Consider the following 14,908-nt stretch of genomic DNA (forward strand, 5'->3'; position numbering starts at 1 on the left):
GAATGAGGCTGTGTGGGGGAAAATGGGATTTTTGGCTGGGGTTTGATGAGGAAGAACAACAGTACAGAGGGATTTGTTGTTGGAAAGAGTAGCAAGAGCTCAGAGGGGTGTGTGTGTGTGTGTGTGTGTGTGTGTGTGTGTGTGTGTTTAACCTTTACTCAGAGGACAAAGAGGAGAGGAGAGCTAAACTCTGGGGGATAAATGAGGTCGCCTAGCTGAATGCCCCCCCAACCCCTTGCCCCCCACCCCTCTACCCCACCCCCCACCCCCCACTCCCTATGCAATTGTCCAGCCTTCCTATCCTAGCTCATTTTATTCTTCCCAGGGGCTTGAAAGAGCTTTTGAAGTTGTCCTTTGGGTCTTGTGGTGGTTCGGATAAAAATGACTTCCACAGACCCACAGAGAGTGACACTAACCAGAGGTGTGGCCTTGATGGAGGAAGTGTGTCACTGGGCGTAGGCTTTGGGCCTTCTAAAGCTTAAACCAGGCCCAGTGGCGCACGCCCTCTTCCTGCTGCCTTCTTCAGCATTATCCCTGCCTGCACGCCCCCATCTTCCTGCCAAGATGACAGTGGACTAAACCTCTGAACTGTAAAGTAGCCCCAGCGAAATGTTTTCCTTTGTACGAGTTGCCATGGTCATCGTGTCTCTTCGCAGCAGTAGAAACCCCGACAAAGAAAGCTCTTGGACCTTCCTGGAGAGGCCCAGAGGGACTTTCTCGGTGATAGGATCGTTTTCAGGAGCTCAGGAGATCGAAAGCCCATGCTACGGTCTCTGAGCAGCGTGGGCAAGAATTAGCCCTCTCTGCCTTCTTCCTTTGTCTGCGTTATGGGGCCATCACGGTATCTATTTTGTAATGGGAACAGTAGCTCCTACTACCTGGCTGTCTCAGATCAGTGCAGGTGGGAGGGGGAGTCCTCCGTGAGGGTCTCTCGACACAGGACCCCATGTGGTGGAGAGTTTTACCCATGAAAAGAAAAGACGTCTTATTCATGGCAACCCAGGTATTATTTTTGATGTTTTCACCCAGTGGCGTGCCCATTTCCAGTTCATTGGCCAGCGGCTACATCCAAGCATCTGGATGCTCTGAAACGGAAGTTTAAAGGACCATCATGAGTTCCTGAAATTGTGCCACGCAGAGCGCTTTGCCAGAGCTTTTCATATATCTTAGCGTTCGCGTTCCCTGCCATCTCTTTTTCTTTTTCTTTCTTTCTTTTTTTTTTTTTTTAACCTTCAGTGCCCCCAGTAAGGTTTCGAACCTCTCAGTGCTAAGTTAGATTTGATTCTAAGATACAGGGAGCCCTGCGAGATTAGAAAATAGAAGGCCGTGGTCAGGTCAGGCAGTGAATGCTATAATCAAAGTGACCCTGGAGATCGGCAACTATTATGACAGGTGGGGTGCATCTGTGATGGAGGAATGTACAAAGATGGGAGCCCGGTGCAGCCTAGCGTTCATACTAGATGGATGGGAAGCAAAGGTAAATTTACACGCACACGTTATGCACACGGGAGTCAGTACCTGAGCTTCCACTTTGTGTTCTGCGGGGTTCTAGGAATTAGCGGGTCTGAGACAGACAGAAGGAAGCTTACTGCTGAGTCACCTCATCCTGTTGTGGAGACAGATGCAAACCAAGGGGATCCGGCCTCCTGCCATCTGTCCTCACTGGGCGGCCAGCAAACACAGCAGTCAGCCCAGAGTTTCCAGGTGCGGTTCCGCCAGAAGTCTTTCCCATTCTGTAATGGCCAGAGGCTGCAGATACCAGAAAGAGCATCTGCGTTTCTCTTATCTATTATACCCTAAAGGAGTACCCGCTTTGCAGGGACCACACTAAGGATGCGGGTGAAACGTCATGGCTCCTGGCCACCTGGAGTGAGAGCTACACTGACCCTCCCCCCTTGCCCTTCCTCCAGCCACTATAGCTTTGGTAATTCCAATACAGTGAAGCCCAAAGGTAGCCCTCTCCAGGGGCTCCCCATACTGTACAGGAGCTCGCCCCCTCCCCCTTAAGCTTCCTATGATTAAAATATTTCTACGGCTCAGCCTTAGCGATCCATGAGTTCCATTTCTTGAGTTCACGAGGCAAGAATGGCAAAGCCTGTGGCTTGCTGCAGCTTTGGTCTCCATGAAGTTCCTAGGATCCTATCTCCCACCTGCTTTCTAGAGCGTTCATAGGGCTCCTGATCTGTTGTTGACCTCACCAAACCGAAGTAATTACTATATATACATTTTGTGTGTGTGTGTGTGTGTGTGTGTGTGTGTGTGTGTGTGTGTGTGTGTTTGCACACGGAAGGCAGAGGCTGGCCAATGGATGTCTTCTTCTATTGCCTGCCACATTCTTTTCTGAGACTCTCCCTGAACCTGCCACTAGCTAACCAGATGGGCCGGATTGGCTGGCCAGCAAGCCCTAGGAATCCTGCTACAGCCACACGGAGCTATTGTGTGGGTGTCAGGGATCAGAACTCAGGTTCTCAGCCATGTATGGCAAGCACGTATGGCTGATGGAGGCATCTTCTCAGGCCCCTACGCCACCATTGTAAACACCCACCTTGGGCAGCATCTCCACGCGGGTGGCTTAGCTGTCGCAGATGGGGGTGGGGGGAGGTCTCTGAGTCCCCTCAGTCTTTAGGTGTTTGAAACTACTGCTTCTGTGGGATTAACTGCATCAAAGTAAAGAGGTGAGTCAGAGCTAGCTTTAGGAGAATTTCCCATGCGCCCGAACTTGTGGTGCTTAGTCAGATTCCAACACTCGAGTAAGCTCCTTCCATAAAACCCATAGCTCTCTCTTCTTTCCTTCTTTTCTTTTCCTTCCTCTATGTTCCCTCTCTCCTTTCTTTCATTCTTCCTTTTTCTTTCTTTCTTTTCTTGTACTGAGGTTTGTATCTAGAGCTTGGCCCATGCTAGACAAATACCCAACAAATGAGCTATATTTTTCCCCTCCAGCTTCCTGAAAGAAATATGTCTATGACACAGGGCCAGGGACACACACAAAAAAAATCTAACCTATGAAAACTGGACCATTTTGAAAAGATATTTGCATATAGGTTACACATATATATGAAGTTAATGCCACAGTGCAACTGCCCCTCCTCAGGGCCACCTGAACAGAAAAAATGCAATAGCCCACAAGATTCTGATTTGCTTCAAAGATTAGATCATTTCGTTTTATTGTTTCTTTTTTTTAAGAGCTAATTAAGCTGGGCCTGTAAATCACCTGGTCAGGAGACTGCCTCTCAGAAAGCCTGATTCACCTAAAGCTATGCTAAAGAGGTGGGAAAAGTAATTATCCCCGTAATGAAATAACATACTCGCCCTTCCCAGAAGCCCTTCCTTCAGTGTAGCTAATTACAGCCCTTCTCTCTCCCAGCAGCGCTGTTAAGCCTGTGCATTTTTTTTTTTTTGAGTCCTTGCTTGGAAAGCATAACTTTTCTTTTTTCTTCTATCTTTTTTCCTTCAAACACTGGCGCAAAGCCTGAGCATGCTTTTTTGGACACTCTAGGATTTCCCACTTGTTCTCTGAAGCCGTCTCGCCTTCCGCCACCCCCGTGGGGATGTTTGCCAGTCTCCACTGCTGGGTCTGACTCTCTTCTGGGACCCTAGGTCCAAAGGCACAGCCTTCTTTCTCCTGTATCTCCCTGCTCCAGAGAGCTGCTGTGAGTCGCAGCTGCCTGCTCTGTTCTTATTTCAACTCTAATAAAATAGCCCTCAAACTTCCTTCTAAGTCCATTTCTAAATGAAACTAACAGCCCCGAAAGTGAACCCCAGATTCTCCAGTAATAGAGGGAGCTGCTTCCTATGTAGCCTTCTTTGTCTCTGTAGCAGATCTGTGTAGCAGCCTTCAGCCTGTCTTTCCTCTTGTAGACCGCCAGTCCCAACACTGGGGGCTCTCCTGCACACTTACCCAAGTCCTGTCCAAACCCATTCACTGTGTACTCGTGGCTACTTTAAAAAAAAAAATCTTTTTCAAAAGATTTATTTATGTATTTATTTATACAGTGCTCTGCTTTCATGTATGCCTGCATACCAGAAGAGGGCATTAGATCACAGTATAGATGGTTGTGAGCCACCATGTGGTTGCTGGGAATTGAACTCAGGATCTCTGGAAGAGTAGTCAGTGCTCTTAACCTCAAAGCCATGTCTCCAGCCCACTCCTGGCTGCTTTTAAGATTAGGAATATCAACATTAATAGCAGACCCATCCTTGAGAGGTTAGACCTGGGGGTGGGGGGCTGGGGGAGGGTCACACAAATTGAACAAAGTAGTGACATGTTACAAACTGTGCGGTTTGAGGTACTCCCAAAAGGTATCTGGGGCAAAAATGAGCAGCAACCTTTGTGGGTACAACCTGTAGGCCTCACAAGCATACCCTGGTGGACAGAGGCTGTCTCAGGTGGCTTAGGGCAAGGCTCTGGGCTTGTATTGCCTCTGAAACAAATAACCACAAACCTAGTGGCTACAAAGAGTTCATCTGCAGTATCGCACGGGTCAGAGGCCACACATGTCCCAATAGGCTAAATTCAAAGCATCTCTAAGGCAGGATTCCTTTTAGGAGGCTCCCAGAGAGTCTTTGATCTAGCCTGTTCTTCCTTTTGAAACCTGGTGGTACTCGCCTTTTATCCCAGCATAGGCAGGCAGATGTCTGTGAGTTTGAGGCAGATCAAGTTCCAGGATAGCCAAGGCCTTACAGAGAAACCCTGTCTTGAAATACAAACAAACAGAAAGAAAGGGGGTTTAAAAAAAAGAGAGAGAGAGAGAGAGGAAAGAGAGAAGAAAGCTGGCTGTCCTTGCTGCTGGCTCTGGTCCTTTTCCCATCATCACAGCCAGCACCATCACTTCCCTTTGCCCATTTCTCCTTTGTCATATTGTCATCTGATCACAACTAGGAAATAGTCAATGGCTTCTCATGGATAAACGTGACTGGGCTGCACTCACTTTATAGTGCAAGACACTCTTTTCCATGTCAAGACATTTGAACTTAATTTTATCTACATCTCTTTGCCATTTAAATAAGCATATTCACAGGCTCCAAGGATAAAGATGTGGACCTCTTGGGGTTGGTATTATTCTGTTACCACAGGTCCAGGACACTCCTGCTCTGTGGTCCCTTGTGGACCACAATTACTATCTCTACTAACAATTATTAACAATTCCTAACTTTGGATATATCAGTTTGTGGGTAGTAACAACTTTCTGATTATATTGTAGGGAAGCGTGTCAGTTAGTTTTTGTCAACTAGACACAAAGTGGAGTTACCTGGCATGAGACAACCTCAACCGAGGAATTTTCTCATCAGATAGCCTGGAGACATGTATGAGTGACTGACTGTCTCGAAGGCTAACTGATACAGGAGGCACCAGCCCATGTTAGGCAGTGCCATGCCTAGACAGATGGGCCTGAGCTGTATGAGAAAATTAGTTAACTAGCCAGAGGATACAAGCCAGAAAGCAGTGTTCCTCCATGGTCTCTACTTCAATTCCTGCCTCCAGGTTCCTGTCTTAAGTTCCTGCTGTGATTTTCTCCCATGAAGGATTATGTCCTGGGAATTGTAAGGTTAAAAAAAAAACCCTCTCCTTCCCTCAGTTGTTTTTGGTCAGTGCTGTATCATACTAAGCAAGAAACAAACTTGGAAAGGAAGCAAATTGGTATAAGAAAAACAAAAATATTTTAAGTGGTTTTATTTTGTTTGTTTTAGGGCAGTGAATCTCAACCTGTGGGTCATGACTCCTTTGATATCCTACATATCAGATATTTACCAAATTACAGCTATGAAGTAGCAATGAAATAATTTTATGGCTGGAGGTCACCACACCACGAGAAACTGTATTAAAGGGTCACAGCGTTATGAAGGTTGAAAACCACTGTTTGAGAGGGTAGCCTATGCTCTACTCTTTGGCATCTAGAACCTATACCACTTTTACCATAAGCCATGGACAGAGAGTAGAAATATCTGGCAGAAAAAGAAGTGGAAATGAAAAGACTAAGACAAAGAGAGCGAAACTCTCTAGAAGGCCACTGTCTTCTCTAACATCTGGGAACTGCTGAGACCTCTTTAGGGTTCTTGAGGTTAATAGGTGTTAGCATAATTGCCTCCAGGTTGCTTAGCAACCTCTGACATCGTCACAGCTGGCTACTAGGTGTGCCATGGGCCCAGGATATAAATGAGGCTGAGCTGCCACCTTGTCTCTAACTCTTGCACTTGTCTCCTGCACTTTCTCTAATGACCCCTCCCTCCTCTCTGTCTCTCTACCCTCATGGCTCACTCAGGTCTTAACTCCTCTCCCCTACCTTTCTACGCAAATACATCCGACGCGTGCCATCTCATTTTTAATGATAACAGTAAGTTATCTCCGCTGATGAAATAAGCCATTCTAAGCCAGATTATAAGTATAAAAAGGGCACTGAGGCTCTTGGGAGAGTTCAGCGGCCTCATGGGGCTAGACCAGAGGAAGTTGCAGCCAGACTGTGATGGGGAGTGGTATTTAAGGATTGCAGGAAAATGACATATCTGTCACCTGCTGGACTTGGGGAGCTGGTGGCTCCAGGTGAGGGGGTTGGGGCAGTCTTCCGGAATGCTGAGAATGTGGAGGTTTTCTTCTGAAAGGGCAGGGTTGGGAAGTGAGATTTACTGATCATATTAGTGGTGGGTGCCTGGAGATGCCAGCTGAACAGAGATTCTAACAACTGTCTTATGTGAGAATAGTACTGTTAGGATTCTGCCCTTGTCTATCTAAGATGTCATTGCCTGCCTGCCGCTGGGCATGGCCCTGCCCAGGAGGATTATAAAAGGACAAACCCACCTCTCTCTCTCTCTCTCTCTCTCTCTCTCTCTCTCTCTCTCTCTCTCTTCCTACTTCTCCCTTTTCCTCTCTTGCCTCTTGCTTGCTCTCTGTTTTTCTCTGGGCTACCCCTCTCACTTCCTTTCCCCATGCTCATATAATAAACCTCTTGATATCATATCTGTTGCATGGTACATATTTCATATCTCATTGGTATTTCAATTATACCCCTCATTCATTCCCTCTGCTGGTTCAGACAGTGGCTATGATGAGGTTGGGCTTAACCCGAGAGTTTTATGTTTAATATAAGAAAATGATAAGAAGATACCAGGCAGCAAGATATTATATTATATGAGGTTGATTATAAGAGCATAGGGAGAGAAGGCAAGGGGAGGAGGGGTACCCCAGAGAGAGAGAGAGAGACAGAGACAGAAGAAGAGAGAAGAGATAGTAAGAGTAAGAGAGAGAGAGAGAGAGAGAGAAAGAGAGAGAGAGAGAGAGAGAGAGAGAGAGAGAGAGAGAGAGAGAGAGAGAGAGAGAGAAAGTAGGTAAGAGAGGCAGGGGCGAGGTAGGCCTGTCCTTTTATATACTGGGCAGGACCACACTCCATGGCAGGTAGGCAATGACATTACAGGTAGGCACACCGAAGCAGAATTCCAACAGAGAGCCTCTGAGTCTCCCAACCCTGGCTGTCTCTGTATTCCAGGGGATTACAGATGAGCAACAAGCTGAGTTTATATTACTTAAGGGGGTGGGGAACAGAGTTGAGGGTAGTGGTGATTCTGTTCCTGTCCAGGTAAATGGAGGCAGCATGAGGGGAAGGCTGATACACTAGGAATTAACACTAAACCTTACTTCGTAGGGGTGTGGAATCCGGCTGCTGCAACTTTTATGGGCCTGCTGTATACACAGTGCCTGGCGAGCACTGACGAGTACATAGCATAGTCGAGTGCATAGCATAGTCGTACAGAGTGGAGTCCGGGAACACTCTTTGAAGGTTGCCTTGCACTCTTTCACAGGAAACCTTTGTCACTCTTTCTAACTTCACTTTCTCCACCCCTCCCCGCAGGCTACTCAGTCACTCACTTGGCAGCAGCTGGATCTGAGTTATTCACCGGCTTGCCTAATCACACCTGGGAGAAAGGAGCCTGTTGCACGATCCTGCTGCACAGTGGCGCCCGCAGGCTAACCTGCCCTGCCCTGCCCTGCCCTTTGCCTCCGCCCCAACGGCCGACGACCGCCTGATATCGCCCCATGTGCACAGGGCCAATCAGCTCCGAAGCGGCCTCAGCAGGTGCCTGGCGGTTGCCTCTGAAGGGAGATGGGCGGGACCGATCATTCCTCCCCCGCCCCCCCCCCCGCCGACCCGCCCCCCCCACCTCCCCCCCGCAGCCCTAACTCTGGGAACTTGCACCCCAGCTCTGCCAAGATTTCTCCTAGTTGATTCAGGGGCCCCTGTGCCCTGGAAAGGCTGCTGCCTAAATTCCTAAGAGAAGTAGGGGAGAGAGACTTTCTGTTTTTTGTTTGTTTGGTTGGTTTTTTTTTTTTCATTGTTTTTAAGGGGGGAAGGGGATTGGCCTTATTATACAATTAATAAAATTAATTGTATTAGTTTGCCTCTTAAGGAGTTACAAAGACTAAACGTGGGAGGTATTTGGAGGGGCTAGGAGACAGGCCTGAAGGAGAGTTTAGAAGTACAGTGGGAGGAGTGGGGGACAGCACCCTCTTCCTCATTACACTGTGAACTTCCTCAGAGGCCGGCTGCTTGTGCGACGCTGACACACTCTAGGAGCACCTGTGAGGGCCTCTGTTATACTATGTTAATTCGTTAAGGTCCAAGGAGCCTTTGAAAAATGGCAGGCCCCCTGTCAGACCCCGCTGAGATACAAACTCTTTGGAAGTCTCTGCTTTGCTCCCAAGCTGCAAATGAGGAGGGTGGCTTACTTAAAACAATCGGTAACTTGACAACCAGGAAAGTGAAGCTGCAGCCTTTTCTTCTCTCTTAATCCCTAACAGATCAAGTGACAACTGAGAGTCAGAAATGGACATACCAGTTTCCTGAGCCCAGGGTGTTGGAACAGGATGAGAGAAAATTCCCTTCTCAGTGGTGACTGCCTAGCCCAGTAGCATCTTTAAACATTGACTAATTGGTTATTAGTATTGTTGTGTGTATATGAGAGTTTTGTGTGGCTGCATGTGCCACAGTGGGCATAGATGGGGGTGGGTTCCTGGAATTGAACTCAGGTACCAGGCTTAAATGGCAAGCACCTTTATCCACCGAGCCATCTTATTACCCCCCAAGTAGCATCTTCTTATTAATTTCTCAACAGAATTCAGTGTCCAGTGCTATATAGCCTTACAGTCCATATAATGAAATAGGACTCTTGATTGTATGCGATCCCCTGTAGCTGGCTAATTGCTTTAGAATTGCTACCTCCACCTTCGAAAAATTGACACTCCCACTTTATCTTTTGTACCTCACAAGGCTCCTAAAATTTGGAGTTCAGCTCATGGTAGAACTTATCCCATGTCCACTGATGGAGACTGGGCATGTCCATCTGATGGGAACTGCAGATCCAGAGTCACAGGACCAACACATCTTTAGGTCAAAAGGTCTTTTAACTGATGAGACACTGGAGTCCCAGGAAGGGAAGGAACTTGTCCAAAGTCTTTTAGGGGTTAGAGAGACTGAGCCAGAATTCAGGAGCTTTGAGTTTTTAGATTAGTGCTCTTTCACCTGCACTTATAAAGCTTGAGTCCCTGGAAACGGCACCTCCCAAACCAGAGTCCAAATCTAGACTCTAATCTCCTAAGAGTGGCCTCAGGGTATTTGAGCATAGACTGTCTAGTCTGTTGGTGGTAGAGCATTTGCCACAACCTTTTAGCAGAAAAACTTAGAAACATCCTATCAAACCTTTAATTTTTTTTAAAATGTGTATAGGTGCTTTGCTTACATGTACATCTGTGTGCCATGCATACCTGGTTTCCCCAGAGGTCAGAAAATGACATCGGATCGCCCAGGAGTTACAGATAATTGTGAGCTGACATGTAGGTGCTGGGAATCCAACCCAGACCCTTAAGAAAAGCAGCCACTGTTCTTAACCAGTGGACCAGCTCTCCAGCACTCCCCTATTAAATTTTTTCTTTTATTGAAAGTATATTTTTTCCCATACAGTATATTGTGACTGTGGTTCCCCTCCCTTTATTCCTCCAATTTCTGCCACATCTCCTGTCCCACCTGGAACCTCATCCTTTCTGTCCCTCCTTAGTAAACAAACAGGCATCTAAGAAAAAATGATAAAATAAAGTACCCAAGTACATTGGAACAGGACAAAATGACTAAACAAGAAAAAGAGCCAAAGAAAAGGCTTAAGAAATGCATATAGACATGGAGACACCCACATTTGCACATACAAGAAGCTCACAAGAACCCAAAACTGGAAGCCATAATACATCCGCAAAGGACCTGTAAGGTGGGGGGGGGGGGGGAATCCTGATTTAACATTAGCAAAGACAAAGAACCTCCAAAGAATGCAATTGAGTCTATTTTTCTTTTGACCATCTACTGCTGGGCATGAGGCCTACTGTTAGGAGTGGTCTGTTTCCCAAGTGAGATTCCATTGGAGAAAATTAGTATTTCATTTGCAAGTGTTTATCAATTATAAATAGCTACTAGGTTAGAAACGGGGACACGTGACCACTTCTTTCAGCTCTAGAACTGCAGGTCAGTCAAACTTTTAAACCCTAGAAAATCTTTTTCTAGATATCTGCCTTGAAATAGATTCAGCCATAAGAGAAACATCTATACATAACTGGTGATGATACAATGTTTGTGACAGAAAAATCTGGAAACAACTTCAAATAGCATCTATTAGTGAAGCAATGAGTTAGTCTCATCCATCTGCCCAGGCCTTGTAAGTGTGAAAAGCAATACCTTATGTGCAATACAGGCGGCCTTATGTGCAAGCAAGAAATCAGGTCCAAGGGATGAAGTGAAAACACAACAGTGTGTACAACAAAACATTCTCATTTGCCTAAAACTTAGTGAATATCTTTTCTTCTTCTTCTTCTTCTTCTTCTTCTTCTTCTTCTTCTTCTTCTTCTTCTTCTTCTTCTTCTTCTTCTTCTTCTTCTTCTGGAGGAAGGTGTAGTTCAAGACAGGTTTTTTTTGTGTAGCCCTGACCATTCTGGAACTTGCTCTGTAGACCAGGCTGGCCTTGAACTCAGAAATCCAGCTGCCTTTGCCTCCTAAGTGTTGGAATTAAAGGGGTGCCCCAGCACTACCCAGTGAGTTTGTTTTCATAAATACGTTTGTATACTCCTAGCAGGGAACATAGGAGACTGATAACAGCCACTGTTGACAAAGAGATAAACTGGGAAAGGTAGCTTATCTTTCTTTATGCTATACACATTGGTGTTTCAATCTTTTGTTCATGTATTATCTTTTTTATTAAACATTAATAAGATATATTCATATCATTCAAATGCCAAATATTGGCAGGAGCTCAGCTGTTCCTTAATACTTGGAAAAGAATAGTAGCTTGACCTCACCAATGGAGGAAATCTGTCAGCAGCCTGCTCTTAGGGAACTCATCCATGTAACCGCCATCAGCATGTTCATGCTTGTCGGTGACCGATGACAAATTAAAAAGTGACTCTACCACTTTGATGTCCCCGAGACGCCAGACCACAAAGAGAATCAAGATAAGAGCTGTTGTCTTTGCTCTGGTTCCTTCAGGGCCAGGCCCTGAGCTTGTACAAGAGTGAATCACCAACTTTTGAATAAAACAAGAAGATTGTATTGGTAACATTTTTTTTCCCAACACATTATTTGGTAAAAAAAAAAAAAAAAAAAAAACAGCTTAAGGAAGAAGAAATGATTTATTTGGGATACACAGTTTCATGGGGTTCAATACAAGGTATTGTAGTGGAGGCTCTTCACTCTGTAGTAGAAGGGAGGAGAGGAGAGAGAGAGAGAGAGAGAGAGAGAGAGAGAGAGAGAGAGAGAGAGAGGACAACACACATCCAAGGACCCAGAGGGTCCAACAGAATTTCATTGCCTTTGCTAGGATTCTGCTTCAGTCTGCCTACCTGTTATGTCATTGCCTACCTGCCATGGGGCGTGGCCCTGCCGAGTGTATAAAAGGACCTCAGCCCTCTCTCTCTTACCCTCTCTTATACCTCATCTTTCTCTCTGTGGTACCCCTCCACACTTTCCTTTTCTCCCCATGTTCATTTGATAAACCTCATATATCTTATTATCTTATAAAAGATATATAAAAGCCTTAAATTCTTTGCCTGTGATAAAACACTCTGACAAAAATCACCTTCATGGAGACATGGTTTCTTTTGGCTCCCAGTTCAAGGTGTGGTCCAGCCAGGTGGAGAAGTCAAGGCAACGGGATCCTGAAAGAACTGGTCACACCGCATCTATCATGAAGCAGAGAGGGATGGATGCTTGCTTGCTAGTGCAAGCATCTGTGCTATGTGTCAGCAGCTGCTTCAGAGCTGCTTCACAGCTTCTTCATGGAGATGCCAGGGTCTTCCTCATTCCCAAGTGTGTGTCATGTTCATAGAGTCACAGGACTCTGACATAGAAAGATGAGTCAGATGTCCCACTGGAGGTCTGTTGTTCTATAAGTGATGCTTGGATTATGGGAATGTCCCTGTTTAAGAAACAGAGACGGAAATACCAAGCAATCAAACTTCGTATTGAATGTGTTTGAACATGACACACATAGCTGACAGGTTATCAAACCTCTGCCCACCAGGAAATTTCATACTGACTCATCTGCTCGTATAAATTTCCCCATATTCCACAGAATAACTTTGATGATTAGAGGAAGTTGGGTTGGACTGGGCTTGATTGTACATACCTGCAATCCCAACACTTGGGAAATGGAGACAGGAGGCTCAGAAGTACAAAATCATCCTTGCCTGCAGGGTGTGTTTGAGACCAGCCTAAACTATAAAGGACCATGCCTCAAACAACAACAGAAAGTTGCTTTTACTTATGCTCAAGTCAGCTGTAACAACTTTTCAATGTTGACAAGTAATTGAATGAAGAACTTGTCATTTTACTCTTCAAAGCCAATCTTGTACTTGAGCCAGATGAGCCAAAGATGACAGTGGATGTTGTCAACATCTCAACATCATTATCTCCATCCTAATCCTCAATAAAAAACAAAAACAAAAACAAAACAAAACAAAAAAACCCTTTCAGTCAATCTCTGTTGATGTTTTGGGTTTGTTGGTTTGTTTGTTTTTTCAAATTTCCTAAACATCCTGTGTCAATGCATTGATTTTTTTTCATTTATCCTTCATTCATTTAGCATTTACTGTTCATCTGTGATGTCAACTGCACACATCCCTTCTAACCTCAGAGAACTGGTGGATACTGATAAGCAGGTGGACCATCTCAGCACACAACAGAGCACTACATCATGACAGAGGAAGAATCAGCAGGAGGAGGAGGGCTGGACAGGAATAGCAGGTGCTCATTGTCACCCAGAAAAGAACCTGAAGAGTGGAGGGTGATGGGAGAAAAGTGAACACTTGTAGCCCTTTCTGACAGCAGTACCAACGATAAGAACCATCTCACTCAAAGTCAGAGGGAAGTCACAGTTTAGCACCTCTGTTCTCACTACCGCAGTGACGCATAGATGGGAAAGGTAAGCATTCACCATTCTGTCTGCACTAGAACATTAGGGCGCATTCCTTCTGTTGTATCCACACCCACGCTATCTCCATTCCTCCATATCCTCCTCTGCCCCAGGGAAGCAGCATTCTTCCGTCTACTTCTACAATGTGTGTGTGTGTGTGTGTGTGTGTGTGTGTGTGTGTGTGTGACTGCACAGAGCCAAAGAGGACATCAGGTGTCCTTCTATATCACCCAAACCCTTGAGACAAGGTCTCTCGCTGAACCTAGAACTAGACCCAGGGATCCTTCTGCCTCTGTCCCCCACAGTGCTGGGGTTATAGGTGTATACACAGCCGTGCCAGGCTTCTTATTGGATTCTAATATCCCAACGGAGCTAACTCCCAACCCTGAAACTTTACCTTTTAAATAAGAATTTAACAGGGAATGTGCAGGTTTAACAGATTTTCTTCTCGTATCTCTTTTGGATGGGCGTTCATGGGCCAATGAAGTGACCTTCCATTCACAGGGATAATTATGAAGTGATGACAAATCCCTTCAGAAAGCCTGAGGAACATTTCCAAGAGTTTCCAGGATGCCTTTGCTCAGCCATGTTGACATTTTCCTCAGCTGCATTTGGTTGTGTGTCCTATTGGACCTTTACTTTGCCCCAGCCCATCACTTAGAGTGCCCTACCCCCCACTTCTATGATGACTTTAGAAGTCTCTGGACCTTGGTAATGTATATAAAAAAAATGAGGGCCGGGTCTTCATTCTGAAGGTTTGTGCAATGCAAAGTTGAAAAGCCATGGCTAGTGAGAGCCTCGGGCTATATCAATTTATGCCAGAAAAAAAGGAGGAAGTGGGCCCATGAGGAAGAAGCTTGAGTTGGAGTTCCCTCCCAACCCACCCATTCTGTTGGGGAGTCTACAGGCTGATGGACCAATCAGAGCTTTGGTGTTGTGGAGAGTTTGGTTGCGATACCAACATCTTGAGGTATCTTTAGTATCCCTAGTGGTCATACATCATCAACTTCTATGTCTGGCCTGGCATCCTTTTGACTCTCAGGTGAAACCTTTAAATGGCATCCTTAGCATGGATGGTGTAAGCCTGATCTGGAGGGACCCAGTCTTACCAATAGCCTGGCAATCAGAGGCATTCTCTTGAAAAAAGGCATGCATGTGTTTGAGAGGACTCAGAATCCATAACCCACACACATACCCTTACATAACACTGCCTCAATAAGGACCCACACCCCTTCCAAACACTGCTCCATTCATGACTTAGCTTTGACACAAGGTCAGAGGGAAGAAGGTATATTCAAATCATAACAGGAGAAAAGGGAAAGGATTGGGTGGAGGAGGCAGGGGATTGCTTGTCTATCTCTTATAAAGAGTTTCCCTTCTCATAAAAAATAGAGTCCATCCATCACTCCTAAACTTAGAGTAGAACACATTGGGACCCTGAACAAAAGCATAAGGTCTATGGATAGAAGAGTGA

The 14,908-nt window shown here is 45.7% G+C and overlaps 1 long non-coding RNA gene across 1 annotated transcript; it reads left to right on the forward strand.

The window, feature by feature from the left end:
- Positions 1 to 6,197: 6,197 nt before the first annotated feature.
- LOC311606897 lies at positions 6,198 to 10,233 on the forward strand. The gene is made up of 3 exons (XR_014782456.1): positions 6,198 to 6,332; positions 7,842 to 8,066; positions 8,789 to 10,233. It is a non-coding gene; the product is annotated as an uncharacterized lncRNA (long non-coding RNA).
- The last annotated feature ends 4,675 nt before the right edge of the window (positions 10,234 to 14,908 follow it).

This window comes from Acomys minous, assembly GCF_964271855.1.
Source record: "Acomys minous genome assembly, chromosome: 10".
Taxonomy (NCBI): domain Eukaryota; kingdom Metazoa; phylum Chordata; class Mammalia; order Rodentia; family Muridae; genus Acomys; species Acomys minous.